Below are 6,430 nucleotides of genomic sequence, written 5' to 3' on the forward strand. Positions count from 1 at the left end.
GATGAGAGTGGCGATATTTCTGGCGATTGTGGTGAAAGAGGCGGAGCTTAATTCTTGGAGCAATCGCTTTTTGAAGCTCGAGCAGCAAGAAGGACGTGGGGACGTGCTCGCCACTAGAACGGTGTAGTATATAATCATAGATATTTGTATATATATATATATATATATATATATTAATATATATATATATATATATATATATATATATATATATGTGTGTGTGTGTGTGGTGTGAGTGTGTGTGGTGTGTGTGTGTGTGTGTGTGTGTTGGTGTGTATGTATATATATATATATATACATACACACACACACACACACACACACAACACACACACACATATATACATATATATATATATAGATAGAAAGCTGTGTACTATATATATATATATATATATATATATATATATATATATATATATATATATATATATATATATATAGAGAGAGAGAGAGAGAGAGAGAGAGAGAGAGAGAGAGAGAGAGATAGAAAGATTCATAGATAGATAGTGTACATACATATATACGCATATATGAACGCAAGCACAAACCACGCGTCTGAGCATTTCTCGTGACGCCACAAGTGTGACCTGACCTGACCCCGCCTCGCGGCATGTCTTAGGTGACCAGCCTGGTGACCTGCGGCTCCTTCTGCGAGGCCTCTGGCTGCGATGGCTTCAACGTGGAGGCCGCTGAGGGCAGCTTCATCTGTACCAGCCTCGCCGCAGTTATTAATGTTACAGCGAATAGCAGTATGAACTTTTACTGCGCAGGTAAGTTGTCTTTTGTTTCGGTGACTCGTATGACTTTTTCGTAAAACTCGTATGGGTATTTATTTAGCTATCTAATCTTTTGTCTTTCTGTGTACGTATTGTTTGTCAGTCACTCATATCTGGAAGTATCTATGTACAGATACATACAGACACATAGGCACAAACGGACACACACACAGCCAAACACACACAGACACAATCACAAACACACACACACTCCTCTCCCCAGCCCACACAAACACAAACACCCCCCCTCCCTCCCTCTCCCCCCACACAAACACACACACTCCTCCCCCCTTTCCCCCCACACAAACACCCCCCTTCCCTACCTCCCCCACACAAACACCCCCCTCCCCTCCTCCTCCCCTCCCCACGCCCCACCACAGCCAGCCCATAACTACCCCACTGCACGAACCCAAACTTGACTAAACAATCTAACACCACACCCCCGAACACCCCCCTCCCCCCCTCCCATCTAAACGCAAATCAAAGAACCCCCAACATATTCCATATTTCCCTTGAGGCTGTTATATGAAAGGGGAGAAGTGCAGACACAACGCAAACACACATACAGCCATACACACACAGACACAATCACAAACACACACAGACTCCCTCTCCCCCCACACAAACACACACACTCCTCCCCTCTTCCCTCCCCTACACAAACACACACACTCCTCCCCCCACACAAACACCCCTCCCTCCCTCCACCATTCCCCCACACAAACACACACACACTCCTCCTCCCATCTCCCCCCCACACAAACATCCCCCTCCCCTCCCCCTCCCTCCCTCCCTTCTAAACGCAAATCAAGAAATCAAAGAACCCACACCATATTCCATATTTTCCTTGAGGCTGTTACCTGAAAGGGGAGAAGTGCAGTTCGGATGACGACTGCACATTCCTGACTTCGAGGTCGTACTGTGAGCCCCTCAACGGCACCTGCTCGTGTGTGTCGTGGTGTATGGACGACGGCCCTGACTGCGTGCCCCGTGAGTCGTTAGAATGTGTGTGTGTGTGTTTGTTTGTGTGTGTCGTTGTGTTTGTGTGTGTGTGTCGTTGTGTTTGTCGTTGTGTGTGTTTGTGTGTCGTTGTGTTTGTGTGTGTTTTTGTGTTTGTCGTTGTGTGTGTCGTTGTGTTTGTGTGTGTGTCGTTGTGTTTGTGTTTGTGTCGTTGTGTTTGTGTTTGTGTGTATGTGTGTCATTGTGTTTGTTTTGTGTGTGTGTTTGTGTTTGTGTGTCGTTGTGTGTGTGTGTGTTTGTGATAATGATAATAAAGATAATGATGAATAGCAATAAAGATGGCAGTGAAAATAGTAATGATAATAATAATAATCAAAATAGTAATCAAAATAATGATAATGATCAAAATCATTAGGCAGTAATCTAAACCCCGAGCATACTCCCCCCCCCTCTCTCTTTATCTCTCTCTCTCTCTCTCTCTTTCTCTCTCTCTCTCTCTCTCTCTCCCTCCCTCCCTCCCTCTCTCTCCCTCCCTCCCTCCCTCTCTCTCTCTCCCCTCTCCCTCCCTCCCTCCTTCCCTCTCCCTCCCTCCCTTCCCTCTCCCTCCCTCCCTCCCTCTCTCTCTCTCTCCCTCCCTCCCTCCCTCCCTCCCTCTCTCCCTCCATCCCTCTCCCTCCCTCTCTCTCTCTCTCTCTCTCTCAGGGCCAGTGGATCTCGGGCAGCCGTGCGAGAAGGACGAGCAGTGCCTCGCCTCCGCCCTCTACTCCCTTTGCGAGGAGGGAATATGCAAGTGCCAGACACCATTGCTTGTGGATGGAAATCGTTGCAAATACGGTGAGAGGCGAGGTGCCATCGGTCTCTCATGCTGCTAGAGCAATGGGATTCAACTTAGGTGGACTCTCTCTCTCTCTCTTTCTCTCTCTCTTTCGCTCACTTTCTATCTTCCTCTCTCTTCCCCCCCCCCCAACTCTCTCTTTCTCTTTTTTTCTCTTTCTCCCTTTCCCTTCCCCCCCCCCCTCTTTTTCTCTCGTTCACTTTCTCTCTTCCTCTCTCTTCCCCTTTCTCTCTTATCTTCTCTCTTATCCTCTCTCTCTTTTCTCTCTCTCCCTTCCCCCCCTCTCTCTTTTCTCTTTCTCTCTCTCTCTTTCCCTCTCTCTTATCTTCTCTCTCTCGCTCTCTCCCTCTCTCTCTTTCCCTTTCCTCTCTCTCTCTCTCTTTCGCTCACTTTCTCTCTTCCCCCCTCTCTCTCTCTCTGTCTCTCTCCCTCTTGTCATTATAATGATAGTTATTTTATTATTATCGTCATCATTACCATTATTACCATCATTGTTATTATTGTGATCATAACTATAACCTTTATTATCATCACCATTATCTTAATTTTTAGTATAATCATTATCATTGTTATTATTATCATAATTATCATCATTAATATCATTAACAATAGCATTGTCCTTATCATCATCATCATCGTAACCACAAGATTCATTATCATCATTACCGTTATCATTATCATTATTATCAATGCTAGTATCGATATCATAATGTTATCATTATAATGATGATAGTAATAGTAGTAGTAATAAAATTGATAATAACAATGGTGGTAATAAAAAATGATTAATATCATCATTACCATAGTCATAATTATTATTATTATTTTTTTTCGTTTTCTTCTTTGCTGATCAACTTCATGTATATTTGTATAGCTTCCGTTTTATCGAAATAAACATTATCATCATCATCAACATAATCATTATACTTATCATGATCGTGGATATCAGCATAATCAATTCTATTATCATTACCATTATTCTCTTCCTCATATCTTCTTCCTAACCCCATATCCTATATTCTTTCCTCCTCCTCAACTCCTCTCTTCCCGCCCCTCCTCTTCCTTAACCCCTCCCTCCCCCCTCCTCCCTCTCCTCATCAACCCCTCCCCTCTCCCCTTCCTCCCTCCTCCTCAACCCCTCCTACCATCCTCCTCAACTCCTCCCCCCCACCTCCTCCCTCCCCCTCCTACCCTCCTACCTTCCTCCTTAACCCCTCCCCCCCTCCTCCTCAACCCCTTCCCCCCCCCTCCCCCTTCCTAAACCTCCTCCCTCCCCCCTCCTCCTTAACTCCTACCCTCCTCCTTACCCCCTCCCCCCCTCCTACCCCCCTCCTCCTTAACTCCTCCCTCCCCCTCTCCTCCCTTCTACCCTCCTACCCTCCTCCACTCCCCATCCCCCCTTCTAAACCCCCCCTCCTCAATTCCCCCTCCTACCATCCCCCAGACTACGCCGAGCAGGGCTTCCAGAGCTACAACGGCCGCTGGGTCAAGATGAAGGCTGGGACGGCGTTCGGCATCACCTGGGACAATGGCAAGACCTACTGCGACGACTTCTACTCCGTCATGATGCGTCCGCTGACCAATGCGGAGTTTACCTGGATGGCTGATGAGGCGAAGGCTATCCTCAACACGGCCATCCACTTGGGCGTGAACGACAAGGCGACGGAGGGACAGTTTGTGTGGAACGACGGGACGTGTAAGTTGGAGTGGAGTGGAGTGGAGAGGGACGTGTAAGTTGGAGTGGAGTGGAGAGGGACGTGTAAGTTTGAGTGGAGTGGAGAGGGACGTGTAAGTTGGAGTGGAGTGGAGAGGGACGTGTAAGTTGGAGTGGAGAGGGACGTGTAAGTTGGAGTGGAGAGGGACGTGTTAGTTGGAGTGGAGAGGGACGTGTAAGTTGGAGTGGAGGGGGACGTGTAAGTTGGAGTGGAGAGGGACGTGTAAGTTGGAGTGGAGAGGGACGTGTTAGTTGGAGTGGAGAGGGACGTGTAAGTTGGAGTGGAGGGGGACGTGTAAGTTGGAGTGGAGAGGGACGTCAAGTTGGAGTGGAGAGGGACGTGTAAGTTGGAGTGGAGAGGGACGTGTAAGTTGGAGTGGAGAGGGACGTGTAAGTTGGAGTGGAGAGGGACGTGTAAGTTGGAGTGGAGAGGGACGTCAAGTTGGAGTGGAGTGGAGAGGGACGTGTAAGTTGGAGTGGAGAGGGACGTCAAGTTGGAGTGGAGAGGGACGTCAAGTTGGAGTGGAGTGGAGAGGGACGTGTAAGTTGGAGTGGAGAGGGACGTCAAGTTGGAGTGGAGAGGGACGTCGCGTTAGGATCAGTGGGTGTTCGATGGGCGAGTAAGTTGAGCTTGTATGTCGTACTGCTTCTTAAGGCGATTTCGTGCAATTTTTGATTCGTGTTAGGATTAGGAGTGGGAGTAGGAGTGGGAGTGGGTGGGAGTCTAAGACAGAGGAATTAGTAAGAGTCTGTTTTCTTATGTTTCTGTCCATTTTTTCATTTCCTTTTCATGTCTTGTTCATCAACTGCATGTATATTTGTGTAGCTTACGGTTTATGAATATCTAGTACCATTACGTAATGTACCTATTGGCCACTCATTACCAATATATGTTTTCTAATATCCCTCTTTACTTTTAATAGATAATGTAATCATAATCATTTAATCAAATAATCAAAACACGTAACCTCGATTGGTGATAATCATGATTTGGCGGAGAGGTTTGCCATTCTCTCTGAGGAAAGAAGAAGGTTTTCATTGCTGATTTTTTTGTAGGAATATGTATTGGAAGGAATGGGATTTCTTCTGGTTACCTTTAAATATTCTTATGGGCGTCACGCACACACTCACACACACACACACCTGCATCCATGTATGTGTGGGCGTATAGCAAGAAACCTCCAGAATACAACTTCTACTCACATCGAAATCTTCGCTTTGAACCGCCTACCCCTCTTGTTCCCCCTCCCTCCCTCACCCTCACCCTCCCCTCCCACAGCCGTATCCGGGGACCCAGCCATCGTCTGGACATTGGGCATCGAAGGGGCACTCAACACGCCCCTGTTCCAGTGCGTGGGAGTCACCTGGGCGGACTTCCCCTTCGACCCCCTGGCAGGAGCAATCGCGTGTGGTATCCCCATACCCTTTTCCGCTGTCTTCTGCGAGTCCATCCCTGAGCTTGAGTAGCGGAGGAAGGCCCTTGGAAAAGATTCTTCTTCTGCGAGTCCATCAGTGATCTTCAGTAGCGGAGAAAGGCCATTGGAAAAGATTCTTCTTCTGCGAGTCCATCAGTGATCTTCAGTTGTGGAGGAAGGCCCTTGGAAAAGATTCTTCTTCTGCGAGTCCATCAGTGATCTTCAGTAGCGGAGGAAGGCCCTTGGAAAAGATTCTTCTTCTGCGAGTCCATCAGTGATCTTCAGTTGTGGAGGAAGGCCATTGGAAAAGATTCTTCTTCTGCGAGTCCATCAGTGATCTTCAGTAGCGGAGGAAGGCCCTTGGAAAAGATTCTTCTTCTGCGAGTCCATCAGTGATCTTCAGTTGTGGAGGAAGGCCATTGGAAAAGATTCTTCTTCTGCGAGTCCATCAGTGATCTTCAGTTGTGGAGGAAGGCCCTTGGAAAAGATTCTTCTTCTGCGAGTCCATCAGTGATCTTCAGTAGCGGAGGAAGGCCCTTGGAAAAGATTCTTCTTCTGCGAGTCCATCAGTGATCTTCAGTAGCGGAGGAAGGCCCTTGGAAAAGATTCTTCCTTTGCGAGTCCATCAGTGATCTTCAGTTGTGGAGGAAGGCCATTGGAAAAGATTCTTCTTCTGCGAGTCCATCAGTGATCTTCAATAGCGGAGGAAGGCCATTGGAAAAGATTC

This window comes from Penaeus japonicus, unplaced genomic scaffold (assembly GCF_977035675.1).
Source record: "Penaeus japonicus unplaced genomic scaffold, GWHDUDI00000001_assembly GWHDUDI00000037, whole genome shotgun sequence".
Taxonomy (NCBI): Eukaryota; Metazoa; Arthropoda; class Malacostraca; order Decapoda; family Penaeidae; genus Penaeus; species Penaeus japonicus.